This window comes from Cryptomeria japonica, chromosome 5, assembly GCF_030272615.1.
Source record: "Cryptomeria japonica chromosome 5, Sugi_1.0, whole genome shotgun sequence".
Lineage (NCBI taxonomy): Eukaryota > Viridiplantae > Streptophyta > Pinopsida > Cupressales > Cupressaceae > Cryptomeria > Cryptomeria japonica.
This window is the reverse complement of record NC_081409.1, coordinates 99593712-99614281: the sequence shown is the minus strand read 5'-3', so window position 1 is coordinate 99614281 and position 20570 is coordinate 99593712. Positions and strand designations below refer to the sequence as shown.

The 20570-nt window shown below is 31.6% G+C and overlaps 1 pseudogene; it reads right to left on the bottom strand.

The window, feature by feature from the left end:
* Positions 1–19092, bottom strand: part of LOC131067906 (cytochrome b-c1 complex subunit Rieske-4, mitochondrial-like) — a 44277-nt pseudogene extending 25185 nt beyond the window's left edge.
* Positions 19093–20570: the final 1478 nt, after the last annotated feature.

Here is a 20570-nt window from a genome sequence, read left to right as displayed (position 1 = left end):
CATATTGTTTGTAGGTACCATGGATTTTGAGTTAGGGGGCGTCAAATTTTGACAATTTTGAGCACTTAGGGCACTCAAGGGAAGACGTCGGTAGGGTATGACCCCGAGCGTTTGACCAAGTGGGGGGGAAAAATAGGAGCATGCATAGGGTAATAATGCCTAACTGGACATGTCAGAACCGACAATTTGTCATCGCGACGAGCTAAACGAGAAATTAGCCACACGACAACATTCGATTGAGTGAGACTAACGATTTTTTCGCCAATCGAAAAATTTCTGCCCCAATTAAACCTCGAGTGTTCGGTTGAGGTGGGGGGAAAAATAGGACCATGCATAGGGTAATAATGAATTGTATCAAGTATTGTTCATTAAATGAATTGTATTGTATTGTTCATTAAATGAATTGTATTGTTCATTGAATGAATTGTATTGTATTGTTGATTAAATGAATTGTATTGTTCATAAATTATATTGTTCATTAAATGAATTGAATTGTATTGTTCATTAAATGAATTATATTGTTCATTATAAAAACAACACTTACGATAAAATGAAATGAATTTTATTTTTCATTAAATAACCATTATTAACCATTGTTAATTATTGGAATGAAGATTAAAGATTTCCATGATAACACCACGCATAGATGAACAACAATTTATATGATGTAATATCAACTTCTATATATATAAAAATGTCAAATGATTACAAATGTATGTCCATACACAAATATGGCATAAACGCCAACTGAAACAAAATGTATGTCCATATACAAAATATACATGCCAACTAGACATGTAAGCATCCCAAAACTATCTATAACATCCTAAGCTACTGATGGATCATCAAAATTGATCCTCTTCACCGCACTGCTCGGCTCTGAAGGATCCTGCACAAGAAAAACACACCACGATTAGTATTAGTTATATTATATAGTTCACATTCGAAAAGTTAAAATAAAAATGAACTATAATTGAACTATTCAAGTTTACCTCATCTCCACGTTTTCTCTTCAGCTTTGCAGGACTCTTGATGTATGTCTTTGGTCGAGGAGGTATGTTTTGAATATTTTCATACACAACCTACATATGTTCGGAAAACATGACATTGATACAAGTTAGCATATAATTGTCATTGATAATACCAAATTATATCTACTAATAAAAAAATAAAATAAATGCACATCTACTCAAGGCATCTCTTCTTCTTCTTCAGGTATATTGGGTGTAGTCATCAAGGATGTGAAGCCAAGAATTCTCTATATATATACACAATAAGTATATGAAACTATCTATCTATGTCTAGACATGTATAATCACTATATGTTATCTAAACTATTCATTCAATCATATTTGCATTCAATTACCTTTCCCTTGTCTCCATCTACACTACCAGATCCTAAATCATAATGCCTCGCACTTGTGCTGCTTGTTCCCTACAAGAGTAAAATAAGATATATATGCAAGTTACTACATAATCTAATTAATACCAATATAAATGATGAGCATGTATGTACAATAAAATACAAACTACTAGGTGCAATAATGTATGTACCGTCAAGCTATCAAGGCCAAATGAAATGGCCGACAAGGTGCCCTCCTGAATCTGTCTCGACTACTCCTCAATCATCAAATGTTAAATAGACCATGTAAATAAAAATTAGTACTTAATATTATCTAGATTATAAATTTTTTATTAAAATATAACATGAACTATGAAAATACAAATCTTACCAATACATCATCAATGTATGATGATGGTTCCTCCTCGCCTCTAGCATGTGAGGACTCCCTAGGGTATCCTCCAGTCTGTGTAATAATATCTGGTGCATCATTCACCTCATAATCTGCACTGTCCACAGGAGGATCAACGACTTGTCCAACTGGACCCAAGCATATGTGCCCACACATGACACAACTATGGGGCACACATATGTGTGGAGCTAAGGATGACATGTCAATGCCACCGAATGCATCGCTACCATCAAGAGTAGGATGAGCTACTGACCCAACCCGAGAAACCAAAAGGCTACTCAAAGAGTGATTAGCCGATATGGTCCATGAAGCCGCCTCACAAATGATATCAGGATGCTGCACTACAGGTGGGGGATCAACAAGAGGAGGGGGGACATATGGGCCCTGGACTACTCTGACTGCCTCAGGTCTATTTTGGGGCATACCTAAACCTACACATTGGAAATGTTGGATGTCAAAGTAGTTCACATGTTTGCGTAAAACAAACTCAACATACAATTTTTTTATGAAATAGAAGGGGATATCAAGATTGTTGTTGGGTGGTTTGTCGAAAACCATCCACCAACAATCCCAAAATTTTTCACAATAGCATCATTTGTGCACAATTTAATAGAAAGTTTTGTTTTTTTGGGATCTATGAGTTGACCAGTGCGGGGATTGACAAACAATGAGGCGATAGCGGTTTTGGATATCTCGAGATCCTTGATATCCTTATACGACAAGCCATCTGCATATTTTTCCCTCATAGAATCTTGCCACAAAAGGGCGACATTGTGCTCCTCAGTCATGGTTTCCATACTCTTTATGATCGACGTGAGAGGATCAAACATTGGGTTTAGACAAGGGATACTACAATATACTTCTGCAATCCCCCTCAATTCATTCAAATTTTGTGCTATCAAATCCTTAATTGAGGGGGGGTTTGACAAATGAGGGTTTGGTTGTTATGGTTGTGGTTAGTCAGTGTTTTCATTGTTATCCCCCATTTTTAACCTAATTGAATGTAAATAATTAAATTTAGTTAACAAATTTAAACAATTATGTATTTGATTTAAAAAACCTAGTTTTCATGGAAAAAACCATATTTTCAATGAAAAATCAAATAAACATTAACAAAAAATACAAAAAAGGAATGAAAATGATTGAAAATGATAAAATTCTTACGTTTCAATCTATTTTTTAGCAATTTTTTGCCAAAACACCGGATATCGGATTTTGATAAAATCGTGCAGCCCGTGAGTTAAAAATGACTCACTGGCTGTCACTGTTGAAATATATTTGTCTCAGAAAATCAGATATCCGATTTTTATACTTAAATTATTTTAAAATAACATATATAATATAATAATATATTATATAATATAATTATATATTATATAATATATTATTATATTATAATATAATATAATAATATATTATATAATACGTATTACATAATATATTATAATATATGTTATAATATAATAATATATTATATAATATAATAATATATTATATAATATAATAATATATTATATAATATAATAATATATTATATAATATAATAATATATTATATAATATAATAATATATTATGTAATATATTATTATATTATAATATAATATAATAATATATTATGTAATATATTATTATATTATAATATAATATAATAATATATTATTATATTATAATATAATATAATAATATATTATTATATTATAATATAATATAATAATATATTATATAATATACATAATATATTATATAATATATATAATATATTATTATATTATATAATACGTATTGTATTATATTATAAAATATAATTATATATTATATAATATATAATAAAATATAATATTATATTATATAATATATAATATTATATTATATAATATATAATATTATATTATATTCTATTATATATTATATTATATATATAATATAATATAATATATATAATATTATTACTGGATTCATTCATGGCCTCAAGAAGGATGCTAATCTGTTCTGGCAAATTATTTCTTCTTTCATACTTTGGTTTATTTGGAAACATAGAAATGAGGAAAAATTCCAAGGTACTGATAGGACTCTTACTGGGTTTTTAAACAAACTCACACATTATAAAATTGTTGTGCAGGTATGCTTTTTGATGAATGTTAAGAGGGAGAACCTGTTGCGTTTCCTGAGGGATGGCCAGGCAACCATGTTCATATATGAGATGAAGGATGGCTTTGAATGGGCTAGAATTGCGAAGAACCAGACTGCATTTGATGAGGCTCTAAAGAAGCTGATCAAGGAACTTAGGGACAACAGAGGTCCCTACTTTGATAAGTCTGAGATGTTTACCCAGGTCCTAGAGTGGAAGAAGGTGGTGTGGATGGAAGACCCACAAGGATGGACAACATGGTTGGAAAACCAGGATGAGATTCTACAATAGGTGTTTAGTAGCTCTTTAGTTGATGTTTATGGATCACTGTATATACTCTTTCTCGTAACTTTTTTTTTTGGTAGGAGGATGTCTATGTTTAGTCGGATAATCTCTTTGGTTGATGGCCAAGGCTTTGCCTCCCATGCTCATTTTTGTATAAACTCTCCTTATTTTGGTCTCTCGATATTTAATATAAAAAAAAAAAATATAATATAATAATATATTATATAATACGTATTATATAATATAATATAATATAATATATATAATATAATATAATATAATATATATAATATAATATAATATAATATATATAATATAATATAATATAATATATATAATATAATATAATATATTATTATATTATTATATTATATAATATATTATTACATTATATATATTATATAATATATTATTACATTATATATATTATATAATATAATAATATATTATATATTATATATTATATAATATAATAATATATTATATAATATAATAATATATTATATAATATAATAATATAATAATATATTATATATTATATATTATATAATATGTAATATATAATATATTTTTAAAATTAAAATTACGATTAAAAATTGGATATTCGATTTGCATAGGTAATTACCAAGCCAAGGTGTACTGACACCCAGGCCAAGCAAAAAGTCAACACGGATTTTCGCATTTTTAGGCGAGTGAAGAAGGCTATTTTTTTCACATCGCCACTTTTTGGCCCCCCTTGATCGTGCACTAACCCAAAATAAAAAACTCAATTCAAACCTGCAACAAAAATAACAAAAATTCTTCCAGAGCACTAAAAGAACATGTACAAAATAATTATCAAAGAACAACAATGCAATCAATCCATGAAGTATGGACTGCTGCTCCAAATTAGAGAAAACACAAGGTAAAAACTTGGAAAATGGTCTTCAAGATGTATATTGATTTGCTCCAGGAGTTCAACAACCCCATTAAATTCATGCTCATGGAATTTATATGCAATTATTTTCCTAACTAACTCCCCATCAGTTTCTTAACCAACCCTTTTCTCAAAGTTGCAAAAAGTTGCTCAACGTTGCAAAATGTTGTCAAGCAACTTTGATGACTTTTGCCAAAAAGTGCATTTTTGCATTTCATACTTTGTTTCCTTTTCTAAACCACCTATTACGATTAAAAAATACTACCATAACATTTCTCAATTCCAAACAAGGCTTTTCAATAAGTTTTACATCAAAATGCATAATTATGCCATTTTAGGCTTACAAGCCAAAATTAAGCAAATGCATGATCCTATTGACATACAACTTACCAAAGCATAGCACAAACATATTTGGACCTATGATTAGTCCCTTATTCACAAACCAAAACCAATCTATGGACTAACACACCAACATGAAGAAATTGTACTCAAAACTAGGTTCTCCTACACCAAATAGACACAAGATAAATGATAAAATGATAAATTAAATTCACCTAGACAATAGAAACATTCAAAGATATAACAATGCACAACATGCAATGTTGGAGATAAAATAGAAGAGATAAGAGAGAAGATAAAGAGTTCTAACCAGACCCCTCTCTTGATATGAGAGCATGAAAAAGCTCAAGATGATCTTATCGATGTGATATAGTAGCCAATTGATCAAAATGAAAGCCAAAGCATGAGAGTAGATCGTTTCTTAGAGAGTTTCTTCCCAAGAGTGTCTAGAGCTTGCAATGAGGAAAAGGATAGGATTTTAATGTAGATAATAGGTAGGAATAAATGTTATGTACATGCTTAAGCGAAGGGATGCATGCCCGAAAAAGCTTGATGCGGGATATGTGATTCTGGATTCAGGAATCTGTCGAGACGTTATCACGACACGCTGACGTCTGCATGTCGCACCTTCTTCCATACCAAGATAGTCCCAAATGATCTCTTAGGGCGATTGGGGACACTTTGTCTTTTAGCCCACAATGCCAAAGTAGAGAAATCTTGATCATGAACTTTACCATAAATGCACCGGGCATAATTTAGGACACTATAATAAGTCATAGGCTATTATTTTATTTACCACAATCTATATTATATTAAGTGCTACTCAAAGGAGGTTTCCCCCTCAAATGGACTATCAATGTAGATAGATCAATTTCAAAAAATATAATTTCAAGTTTTTATATATAATTTATATTATTCCATATTTATGTTATTGTCATAATATTTTGTAGGAAGGATCATCACATAAGTCATCTACCTAAAGCTTTGAGGAAAGGGTGAGAGTCAATAATTTAAATTTTAAATATTTTAAATATTTTCAATCAAATCCACATTGCATGGGATCACTCCTATGCATCACAAAAATGACCCAAATAAGGAATGTTGAATTTTGGGAGGAGGAATGAATGTACAAAAAATAAGGCTAGTAAATAATGTGAACATGTAGAAATAATCATAAATAAGACTAAGATGAGGATAACTGTATGAAAATGTGTGTAACTAAGAGTAAATGAGGATGGTTGGAGATCAAAGAAGGAATCAATCTTATCACAAAAGCATGCAACATTTGGGTATGCAATTATATTAAGATATTTTGAAAATGGGTCCAAAATTAAATAGAAATTGACATCAGTTTGCAAATTTCACCATTACAATTATTAAAGATTAATTATAAATTTAAATAATGATAAAATATAAATAACATTATTACTTTTCTTTTTGTAGGGATGCTACAAAATCTTGATTAAGATTTGGTCTAATAAGAAAATTTCCTAAACAAATATATGAATTGGATGGAATCAATTAAAATTGCAATGTGAAAAGACTCGATGCTATATGTTATCCTTTCCTTTGTGTGAGTATGTGCTCATCATCTTCATATGAAGTTAGAACACTTTATTCTAATGGATTAAATGCATTTGTAGACTTTGCAACAATGAAGTAGAACTAAAAGAGTATTATGTATTTAAGCGAAAAACATATTATGACATCCATAAATATTTTACATTTTCAAAGAAAACCATGATTATAAAGATAAAAAATTATAACTCTACTTATTAAATAATCCGACATCTAATCCTTATTCCATGATAACTCTTTATTTTAATATTCGTTTTGAAATTCCTCACTTACAAACTTTTATATTAAGTTTCCTTCAAGTTCCATTAACATAGTGACAAAGGATTGGAACTTTGATGTGATGGGTCATGTATGTCTTGTTATTTTCAACTTTAATAAAGTATGAAAATTTGATGGTATCGTTTTTAACTTTAAAAACAATGCTTCTGAGACCCGTCTAGTTAGTGCGTAGGGGACCAAAACAATTGTGTTGGACATGGTCAAAATATGACATTTTTGGTTGTGAGAGCAAGAAACCCTAATTCCGGTGCTGATTACTAATAGAGCAAACAACACTTTGAAATAATTACAAGCAATTAAAATCACTAAAATTTTGGAGAACACTAATATTTCAAATACAATATAGACTTGTCGTCCTTAATATGATAATCAACTAATTTTCTACATTGGAAAATAATGGCTTTCTTCTTTTCTGATCCTCTGATACCACGTACATTAAAGAATAGGGACTTTCTTCAAGGCCTGGTCAAATAATTTTGTATTCCAACCCTGAGCCCACACGGAAGAGAATAACTTTTCAGAGGGTAAGATTTAGTAGTGGTGGACGTATTGTTGGAAATCCAGTGATATTCATATGAATGCCAAGTTAACCCTAAATATCTTTAAGATCATGAGAAACTTTTAAGTGGGTTTCGTTTGACGTTTGTAGAGATCTTATTTCTCCAAGGACACTAGCAATAAAATAGTTTCTTTTCCACCCTGACAAAGTAGATTCCTATTTCTCCTTACATAATGTAAAAGGTTTGGACGTTCTTATATTAAAAGTGCAGTTGGATGTCTCCAACATGCTAAAAGTATAGGAATATTCTGGTATTATAAATTATTTATAGATCTAAAATAGATCGCCATCTGAACTTTAATAGAATTCCATTCCATTAAATTTCATGGTATGAGATTGTTAAATGGTGTAGCTTCCTAATGAATGATCTCTCCTGGTAGACTCGTAGTAAACAAGAGTAGTGATCTTTGGTTGTTTATAGCACTTTTAATTGGGTTTCGTTTGAAGTTTGTAGAGATCTTAATTCTGCAAGGACAGTAGCAATGAAACAGCGAAAAACAGGCTGCTTTTCCAGCCTGACAAAGCAGGTACCTATTTCTCCTTACATAATGTAAAAAGTTTGGGTGTACAGTTAGATGCCTCTGACATATTGAAAGTATATAGATTATTTATGGATCTAAAATAGATCACCATGTGAACTATAATAGAATTCCATTCCATTCCCTTAAATTTCATGGTATGAGATAGTTAAATGGTGTGGCTTCCTAATGAATGATCTCTCCTGGTAGACTCGCAGTAAACAAGAGCTTTATAGCACCTTCTTGATTTGTTTACATGACAACTTTGCATTGATTCTCATGACTCATTTCTGCTAGACAATGATGGTTAAGAATGACTCCTTCAAAAAACATACGATACTATTTTATAATTTTATAATTTTATAATTTTTTTTTTGAACTGTTTAAACAGTTGAGGTCACTCCTATTATATGCGAGGATCTGAGTAAACAAAATTGGATTTGTCACTGTTCTTTCTTTCTATTTTTCACTGCAATCAGTGAATAACTTTCATTTGACATTTGATGGTTGTTGAAATGTTCAATAGGTATCTGAAATTTAATTTAATGTAGAGAAAAGAAGTGGGCTAAATCTTTATAATATAAATAGCGTGTAACATAATTTAAAATAATAATAAAAATAGAAAATAGAAATAATATAGAATTTTTTTTTAGATAAAAATTTAGTTGAGTAAATATTTTTATTATTGACAAAATTCAATCAATTGTCAATACAATAATAATTTATTATTTTATAGCTAGGCATGCATAATTATAAATAGGCACATCAATAGTGGTTTAAGACACTACATGAATCATGCCAAAATATATATGAATGCTTTAAAATATAAAAAGAAAAAAAGCCCAAAAATAACACTCAAATTGTTTTTTGCAATTAATTAGCCCCATCCCATCTATTAAGAATAGTAAGTATACAATAGTTACCCAACAATCTCCTACTTGTTGAATATTTTCCCTAAGACAATTAATCCCCATCCCAACTATTTATGTTGTATAATTAATGATATTCCCCGTTTTTCTTCTAAATTTTATTAAGGTAACAGGGTTTTGAAAGGACCCTAAATCCTTTTACAATAAAAGATTAAGAAATTAGCCTAGTTTAACACAACAGAGATCCAAAATAGGAAGAACATAAACGCAGGTGCCCAACTAAAGGATAGAACCAGGATAGTAACTAGACCTTCCAACACAAGATTACTAGGTAGCCAAGTGCAAATCAATGAGGGATTTAACCAAGGCTCCCCAAACCTTCAAAATGGGTTTTGAGATGGCACCCATACACAACCAATTGTAACTAATTTGAAACACCGAACTTCGAAGAATCTCCTCACCAACACAACTTCTAACAACCTCCATAGGAGAGGAACCCACCTCTATAGGATCTTTGGAGAAGAAGATCGACTGAAGGGTGAACCACACAAGCCTCATCCCTGCCTCCAAGTTGCTAGTGTCAAGAAAATACCACATGAAGCAACCACCATCCCCCCCCAGGAGGAGATCCCTTCCTCAATAGGAGATGCCCCCACCTCAATAAGGAATGGGAAAGAGAACAACAAAAATAAAATGTACCATTCCCACAACAGAGCCAACAACAGGCAGCCCACCTCCATAGGGGTGGGCTTCACCTCCATAGAAGCCTTGCAGGAAGGAGTCCAACCTCTCCCAACAACATCTATCAAGGGAGAAAGCAACATCCCAACATAGATCTAGAGAACCATTTTTCTATTGTTATATTTTATAAGTTGATTCTATTTCACTTGTTTATATGTTTTTTATTTTTTTGAAAAGATATAATATTATTTTTACTTTAGAAAACCCTTTCACTAAAAAATCCAGCACAATATATTTTTACTATTGACAAAGCTCAACCAATTATTAGTACAATACTAAATTTTTTACTTCATCATTAAGCACACACAAATATAAATAGACACATAAAAAAATTATTTGAGACATTACAAAAGATAAACATAACAAGGATTGTGCTGATTGACTTAAAAGGACAACATTTGCTGTTGTGCTATTCTTAATAATATCATACATTATGCAATAAATTATTTTATTTGTTCATTATTTCATTTACAAAAATATTATATTATTTTCTATCACAACTTTCTTTCCATCTATCTTTTCTTGCTATTTTTGACAGGGGTTGAGCTATTAAATATAGTGAAATCCAAACCAAATTAGATAATTGAAAAATTAATTATTTTTGTACACATATCCCCTTCAATTTTAGTGTAGGATTTGTATTTTAAACATTTATTCCTTCAAAATATGATCTCTAAGAAGATAGATCAATCAACTTAGGAACATATCATAGTAATGAAGTAATTAGTATTCACAAGGATACTAAGATAAGATCTGTAAGTGAGATGGTCAATGAAAAGGAAGTGACAATGGCTAAATAAGATAATACAAGAAACCCCTCCAAGTGAGGAAAGAAAAGATATTATAAAGACAATGGATCAAACATGTAAAATAAATAGGACAAAAGATGAAAAAAATGGAAGAAATATGAAGGCCAAAAGGATAGGATAAAAATTTATGAGAATAAAAAGATAAAAGATACCAAGCATGCCTCACAAGTGGGGAAAATAAGACAAAGTAAGCATAAGGTGAAGCCAAACATGGTCCCAAATTGAGGAAAACAAGCAATATGCCAAATCTAGTAAACAAGATGGATATATAAAATAAACAAGATAAGGTAAGGTAAAAGTGTAATTAAATAGATAAAGAAATAGTAACATCCAAGATCTAGTGATGCTCATAAATTGATCAACATAGTAGGAGGTTTAGTGCTTTTCTTCCAATGATCTAATACAACATTGTCATCCCAAAATAAAAATTCATGTTTAACATCGTAGATTTATCTTTCATTTCTTCTTTGTTTTTCTTTCTATTATATTTATGTTCATAACCTCATTAAAATCATGAATAATTTTTTTTTCCTCTTTGATTTTAATATCTTGAAATTTATGTTTCGATACAAAGAATCTACCTATATTGTCCATGTATGTAATACTAAGAACAAAATTATCCATCCTTATGTAATATAATCTTGAACATATATATGTTGGCTTATTTGAAATCAAATTAATGAGATTATATTACAAATTTTGTTCCAATGTCTTATATGGGGATATTTTCAAGGTAGTGAATTTTATAGTTGGATGCACGTGTAATGATCATTGTTAGGAACTTATTCATTTTCCCCATTTTCTCTATGATAATTATGTTGATTGATAAAAAATGGGGAATTTATTTATATTCACATTTATTAAAGTTAATATTCTCATATGGAATAGTCACACTTATGTACAAAAAGATGAAAATAAAAGATGAGGAATAGATAACATACACGTCTCTTAAAGATTAGACATAGTGGAGAATATATTTGTAACTCAAAATTTAAATTAGAAAACATAATACTTAATTAGTTCTTGTTATTTTTATTTGTATTGCATTAGTTGAGATATAATATATTTTAGGCTCATTATGTTAAAAAAAAATTCTCATAAGAGTATTATCCAACTCCTTAAGGGTAGGGATATATAAGCATGAGTAATAAATGAAATAATGTAAGGTCGTAATTACCCAAGATTTTTAAAATAGGAACACCTTTGAAAGAAACTAATGTGCTCATGTAAGCAATAGATACACATAATTTTGAATCATTGTGCATGTCATAATGAATCACCTCTACCATCATCTGTTAGGAAAGGTGCCACAAATATATATGATGAATGGTAAGTCAAAGTATCATACACAAAAGGACTACAAAGTACTTCAGTAGCACCATCTTATAAATCTAAAGTATAAACAACCCATTACAAAACCCTAACTCATGAATAGTTAGATCTCAATCTATATCAACCTCTCCATGTCTAGAAAAATATGCAATAAAATATTTATTCAAAGGGATAAATGAGGAATAAAATATACAAGATTAACCAACCCATTACAAAACCCTAACTCTAAAGTATAACCTATACTCACTAATTAATATTATATTATCACCTATGCATGGATAACTAGCAAGGAATAATGATTTAACATACAAAGAATCAATCATACCAATATGTGTTGTCATTGATGTCAACTTGATGTGTGATAATATTTGTTATCTTTGATCATTGACAATTGTTGTATTGTCATTGATGATATGGTGACTTGTTGGATAGATATTGTTGTAATTGTTGAATAAGTGAGGATGAAGCTATATATTATCATAAATCATATGTCTATTATGATGATTTCTTGTTGTTGAACACAAGGTAGGATTGAGAGGGGGTGGACAGAATTAGTCCAAAATAAAAATTAAATGCAACATATAAATAATTAAAATTCAAAACATGTCCACATATGAGCACCAAGATTTATAAGTGGAAAAACCAATTAGGGAAAAGCCACGGTGAGAACCCACCCACAAACTATATCCACTATGTATATCGGATTACAAAGAAAAGATCTAACTTCTCTAGACTTGCATACCAAGACTAACTACTCATGGAGCAAGATACAAAGAGGACTTCAAAATTCGAAGCTAACTGCACTTAGGGCAAGATACAAAAATAATATGAAAAGAAGGATGTCTTGATCACGAAGCTATATTTGAACTCTACATCAATAAACCAACATCAACACACATAAATTTGATCTCAAATGCCAACAATGTGTCTCAATCTCTATCACAGTCTCAACATAGCTTGTATATCATTCAAACACAACTCTTCTTATACTCTTTACCGAACCTCACTGGTTATCCTCACATCTATATTCACCACACTTTCCTTCCTTTCCTCTCTTCTACACAACTCAAACATACACATCCTTATATACAAGATAGATCATCAAAGCTTAAACCAAGTCGGCTTGAATCAAAATACACTTTTTGAATCAAAGTGCACATACTAATCCACTCCAAGAGAAATAGGAGACCAAAACATAACTTCCAAAGATCAATTCATCGATGCACAATCACCAGAACACAACTAACAACATATCCACATGCTACACATCCATATAAGCAATTAACGGTCAACAAAATACTCTCTAATACAATTAATTGAAATACAGATATCCACACGCTACGGTGAGACTCGTAACATATCAAACACATGTCCATAAATCATATCTAGACCTAAAGATAGGTCAAACATAGAATCTCACAACCAACAACAATCAATGCCACAACACCTGGAGAACACAAAGATATTTTTGGACCACAAAACCATCATATCAATAACACTGAAACTACATACAATAAAGATAGCAACAACACTCAACACCAACAATAGATTTCCGACCCAAGCACTTCCAAAAAAACCAATATAACAATTGTAACATCAACAAATCATCAAGATAATTCTGCACCACAAAAAATTCAAACCAATCCGGAACAACAAGCTTGACATTAATGACAACTACAATAACACATCAACACATACTTCTAACACTTATGTATAGGAAGATTGTTGGAAGTTGTTGTCATTGATATAGAGTATAGATGGATGATGGTTGCAATTGATTTATACTGTAGATACCCACCTCATTGATGTCTTATGTCCACACTCAATTTGGTGATTGATGTATACTCTATGTTGTATTAAAACATGATGATGATATCATATTTAGATGATAATTAGATGCTATAAGATGAGGAATATTAAGTTGATATGATAAGATGCATTGAGAAGAATTAATATTAGGATTAGAAGAATTAAAACATTTGTGTTGATCTTGTGTATTCTAAAATTTGATGATTATATCTCTTGTTTGTTCCCGAATGAGAAAATGATGTTTTCAGTTGACAGTTGGTCCTTGGAGTTTGATGGAGAAAGTTGTTGCAAGAATGTATGCTAAGGATAATTTGGAAGAATGCTCCACATTCCTCCACATCTAATGATATGGTATTGTATATTTGAACATAATATATATGGTCTATGGACATTGAATTCCTATCCTTTTAAGTCCCTAGTGTTCCACTTGATATGGTTGGTAATTTTAGTTTGCTAAAAATCAACCTATCAATTACGATTGGTCTAGAAAATTATTTGCATTTATTTGCATTGATGTTTTAGGCATTGTGTCTTGTTGGACATTCTTATAATATTTGTGTTGTATCTCAATTCAAGTTTTAGGTATTTTTGATTAAGATAATGGGTTTTATAGGGACTTGAAGCCCAAATCCATACAACAATAGATTAAAATAGTAGTGAACCAGACCAAAAACAATAGTCAAATGACATAAAAAATGGGTAAACACCCCACAACACCGAACCAAACAAAGACACCTAGGCAAAACAACCAACAAAGAAAACAAAAAAGCTATCCTAGAGCTTGCATGAGCTCAAAATTATTCTGTATTACATTCTTATGAATTTCCTTGAGCTCCTCCATTATGAATCTCATGGCCCTCCTCTCATAGTTTATTCTTCTTGTTCTAGTGTAAGGTCCGGTAGTAACTTGGGTGTCCACCCCTTGAGAACTTGTCCCTGGATTCTTTTTATTCGAATTGGCAAGTAAAGGAGGAACACTGCTAATTGGCTGAGCTTTCTGAACAACAATTTTCTCATTAACCTTTCTAAGACCTTTTGCACTACTGTTCATGGATTCTTTTCTTATTTCCACCAAGCCCCTAAGGTTTCCTTTTAGTTCCTCCATATTCTTCTCAAGAGGAGAAAGTATCGACTCATGTTCAATTTTTATAACTTTAACATCCTTAGTAAGTTATTGAGTCAATCTCAAGAGCTTATCAATCTTGTCCGACATGAGATTATTTGTGAAAGTCTTGATAATGTCTTTAATTCCCTGCTTAGAGAACATAATTTCGTTGATAACCCAACATAAACATTTCTCCTAACACTTGGTGGATTTTGCCAGAGCACATCAAAATCCATCTCCTTTTTATACTCCCCCGAGTCCACTTGGTCTACATTGAGGGGAATATCCAGTTTGATTTCCTTTTCCCCTTTCCCCTTCTAATCCCCTGTTTTCCCCACTTTTATCGTTTTCGAGTTCAGAGGGCCCAGCTCTTGGGGTTTAGAAGTGGGGGTTTTAAACTTATTTGCTGCAAGTCTAGGGTATTCGATTTTTCTGCTACCATTGGTGTCAAGAGTAGCTTTCAGTGGGGGTCCCTCTTCCTCAGAGGGCCAATAATTTGGACCATCTGGCATGTTGAGGTTGCGCTAGTCCATGGCCATATCTCCCATTCCCTCTTCATCAATCTTAGTGTTTGAGACCACTTGCACTTCAGGGTTATCTGAGGATTTAGGGTTGTTCACAACTAGGGAGGGCTTGATCTCACGTGCTTGAGCATATTCCATAATAAGACAACTTAAAACCTCATGGAAAATATGGTTCTCATTATTCTTTACATGATTTACCAGACTATGTTCTAAATAGGAAAGTAAATAAAAAGGCAAGGATATCCTTTTATCATGCCTAAAATGATTTAAAATGATGAAATGATAAAATTAAATGCTGGCAAATCAGTCATCCATAGTAATGTACTTCATTATAACCTCGACCATATCTGCCCACAGAGTCATGAGGTCTTTCCTATGATATTCATCATCCACCATTTTCTTCACTCTATCCCTTTTACTTTTTTTGTCAAATAAAACTGATAGGGCTTCCTCTGTTGCTTTCCTCTCCATGTAAAACTTTTTTCCCTCCACTTGTAAACTAGTAATTTGAGCTATAAAAGGCTCATTAATTTTGAATTTATCCTTGAAAGCATTGAGGATGCAATTATTCTAGCTATCTACAAACTCATCTATAATCCTAATTCAAGTTTTAGGCATTGATGTTATCCGCAAGAGTTGATTATGATGATCTATTCATAATTGGATTTGCTGACCCTTTGGGAAGTATTCTGTATCAAGTTGTGTTGTACAAGTATGTTTTTGATGTGATAGTGGGAAAGAAGTATTTGAAAATATTTTTGGACATTAAAGAAACATCATTGCATTTTTTGCATGATTCTAGAAGATCTATTTGTTGTTGCACTATCTGGTATTTTTGTTTAAAGGTAATTGTCTGGTTTGGCCAGCATAAGTTGTTCTCTTGTTTGCAGTGTATCATTAGGTGTCTTCGCTTGTATTGAGGTTGTGTTATGTTGAATTTGGGTCCTACTTTTCCATGTAGGGATATATGCATTAGATTCATTCGTCTAAAAGATATGTATTTGGGCCGACTAGTAATGAGCTACACACTACCTTATTGTTGAATTTGGAGGATGTATGCACTAGCATGTGAAATATTTGACGCTATTTAGAAAGGACTAATATGATATTTTTAAGTCCCTTTTATCTCCTAGATTGGACCACTTTCACCATAATTTTGTTTGGTGGCTGACTTGATAGGACTTATGTTTGTCCCTTTCTCTAGTTGACCTAATTGATGATTTGTAATGAAGAAGATGATATATAAAGAAGATCAAATCAATATCGATAGTGTATATGAGTGTGTAAATAAATATAAGTCTTGTGCCTACATGATCATATCTTTTATAGAGTTAGTGATGCGAAGTTGAGCCAAAGGAAGTGTATGGCAATTGTTTCAGAAGTTGGTATCTTGAGATAGAGATTCAAGGGTAGCTTCATACTTGGAGGTTGTTAGAGGCAATGTTGCTGAAGGATTAATCTTGATTCATATATTCATTTAACTTGCAAGTGAAGATAGTTAGCATCCTCCACAGGTCTTGTATCTTTCCTTGAGGTAGTGAGTCTCAACTTACAAGTCCTTTGTATCTTGCCCTAGAGGGCAGTGCATATTAGCTTGCAAGCCTTTCAAGTAGCAATGATATTCCTTGGTAATGAGCATAAAACAATATTGAAGTCTTGTTCATATATTGTGAGTTGACTCTCATTGTGGTTTTTCCTTGTCTAGGTTTTCCATGTAAATCTAGTGTCCTCTTGTGCATGGTATTTCATTGTTTCATCTTTCATTGCTATCGATAAGATTAAGGATAAGTTAAAATTGAGTTTTGGAATAAATTTTATGTGTTTGATCAAGAATAATTCACCCCCCTCTTATTCTTGGGGTGCAATTAACAAATAGAACTATCATAATCATAATGTAACCATTCCTTACTAAATCTTATATGGCCATCATGTAAGGTAGAGGAGGAAAATAAATTGTCATTATTTTCCACATTAAATGTATGACGAATGGGGTTCAATAGTCTAAGTATACAAAATAGGAATCAAATCCATTCAAATCAAATTTCACTAGAGAATAACCAATTAGATCAAACTTTAGTCCCTTCACAAAGCTGGGAACTGTGGTTGATTGTTCTCTTTTTTATTATGATATGATTGGATAAGATAGATGATAAATGATTTAACACCTAGGGATTTTGACAAGAAACAACATAAATAGGAATATACAAAATTTTGAATAAGAAGAGAAGATCATTTCTAGAAATGTGATACAGGGAGAAATCTGTGTATACAATCTAGGCTCAAAAGTGCTAGAAAATTTTGAGTTTTTAAAAATGTCTAGGATTTTTTGCTTGTTTTGAATCTGAAACTATGTATATCTTTCTTCAATTTATAGATATGTAACTATCTACCATTTTATCTATCACCTACACATAGAAAAGAGGGGGAAAGTGTTGGAATGTATGAGTTTGCATAAGTAAAGTCTTGAGTAGGAATTAACATTTACTACAACAATGATGATTAGGAAAAGAGAGCTTACCCTTGCAAGGAAGAGGCTAAATTTGAAGTAAAATATTAAATTGAAAATTTTATACCTTGAAATTGATAATGATGATGGTGTATTACTCTTGAAATAGAACCTTCAAGTGTTGATGCAATAAAATGACTTGAAAAGACAAGATCAATCATGAAAACACAGTTTGATGAAGATTGTTGTTATTTACTACTTCATAATGCTCATATCCGAATAAATTTGCTCATAGTTCTTTCTCTAAGAGTTGATTAGAATGTGTTATGTAAAAATGAATTAGGAAAGATCTCTTATATATAAGGTTTCCAAGGTATTTCATAAATTAGGACAACTTCCAACATGGTCATATTCAAATATCAGGATGAGATAATAAATGATGGTAACCACTACATCGAGAACTTTGCATTTGGGCCTCTTTTGGGGGAACGATGGCACCTAGAGCCATTGTCCAATAGGAATATAGACCCTCAAACTCTAGTCAACTTGGACTATTACACTTAGCACCATAGTCAACATGGACTATAACTGGCCATCCTCCAAAACAAACCATATGAAGTGGTACCTGAGTTGAATGTGTTTTTCCCTTGAATGGAGAGCATAATTATTTGCAAGATGAATGCTACTTTGGCTATTAGTGTATAATGCCAATCTATCCTTATGCATCTTGCCAACTCTTCCAGAAAATGTTGTAACCAAATCATCTCCTTGTTAGCTTCAATAGCAGCCACATTCTCAGCTTCAGTGGTTGAAAGTGCAACAACCGTTTGTAGTCTAGAAATCAAACTAACTGTAGTTCTCCCTATTGTAAAGACATACCTTGTAGTAATCCTTCTTGTATCAATATCACTTGCCAAATCAGAGTCAACATATCCTTGTAGAGCAGAGTTTGATCCTCTAAAATATAATGCCTTTGTAGTAGTACTTCTCAAATACCTGAGAATCCATTTGATAGCATTCCAATATTTTAATCTCAGATTGCTCATATACCCACTCACAACTCCCACTGCATCTGCAATATCTAGCAATGTGTAGACCATTGCATACATGAGACTACCAATAAGTGATGAATAGAAAATGCTAGATATTTTGTTTACCTTTTCCCGTTTCTTTGGACACATCTCCTTAGTCAATTTTAAATTACTAGACAAAGGTGTACCAACTACTTATGCATCGTGCATGTTAAATATTTTCAACACCTTCTTTATATACTCACTTTGGGACAAAGTTAATGTTCCATTTTTCCTATCTTGTGAAATCATCATACCAAATATTTCCTTAGCTGCACCCAAATCTTACATAGCAAATGACCTTGCTAATTTCTATTTAAGTTCATTTATATGTTGCATGTTAGACCCAACAACAATTATGCCATAAACATAAAGTAACAAGATAATATGACTGCCATTATTCAATCTCTTAAAATAAACACAATGATCAAAATGGCATCTATTGCAATCTTGTTCAACCATGAAACTATCAAATTTCAAATACCATTTTCAAGGTTCTTGCTTTAGGCCATACAAACTCTTCTTCAACTTGCACACTAACTCCTCCTTACCTTTGACCTCATATCCCTATTGTTGCTGCATGTAAATTTCTCCCTCCAAATCCCCATGGAAAAAATTTGTTTTAACACATAGTTGTTCAAGATGCAAGTCTTTTGCAATCATAAGACTTAAAACAGTTCTAATTGAAGTTATTTTTATAACTGGAGAAAATATTTCATCAAAATCTATACCCTTTTTCTATGCAAAACCTTTTACCACGAGTTTGGCCTTATATCTTTTCTATCCTCCATCCTCCTCCCTCATCCTATAAATCCATTTATTTGATATGGCTCATTTTCCTACGGGTAATGAGACTAAGTCCCAAGTTTGATTTTGCATCAAGGAATCCATTTCCTCTTTCATGCCTAGCTCCCACTACTGTTTGGTATCCACCTGCATTTTCTTCTTCATATCCTTTTGGTTCATCAGAATTAGTTAATAAAATAGAACACAAAGAAGGATAGGATACTTCAAGAGGTCTACTTAACCTCACATAACGTCTAACACTTGTAGGAGTCTGTGGGATATTTGGTTGTTGCTGAGCATCGGGTACCAATGGCATTTTATTATCAAGAATCTCATCTAGCACCACATTAATTTTTCACCTGTTCATGCTTCTTTTCTCACATATGTTCTTTATACATGAACTTCTCATTGATTACAACATCTCTACTTCTAATTATTTTCTAAATTTTAAAATCCCATAATTGATAACCTAAGTCATCTATTCCATATCCAATGAAGGTACATTTTTGAGATTTGACATCAAGCTTGGTTCTGTTTTCTTTATTAACATGGACAAAAGCTTGACAACCAAAGGTCTTTAGAAAATAATAATTTACCTTTTTACCAATCCATGCTTCCTTTGGAATGCCACCATCAAAAGGATTTTAAAGTTCTTTGTTTATTAATTAAACAACAGTTTTTACAACATCTTTCAAAAAATGTAGGGGGCAATCCAATATGCC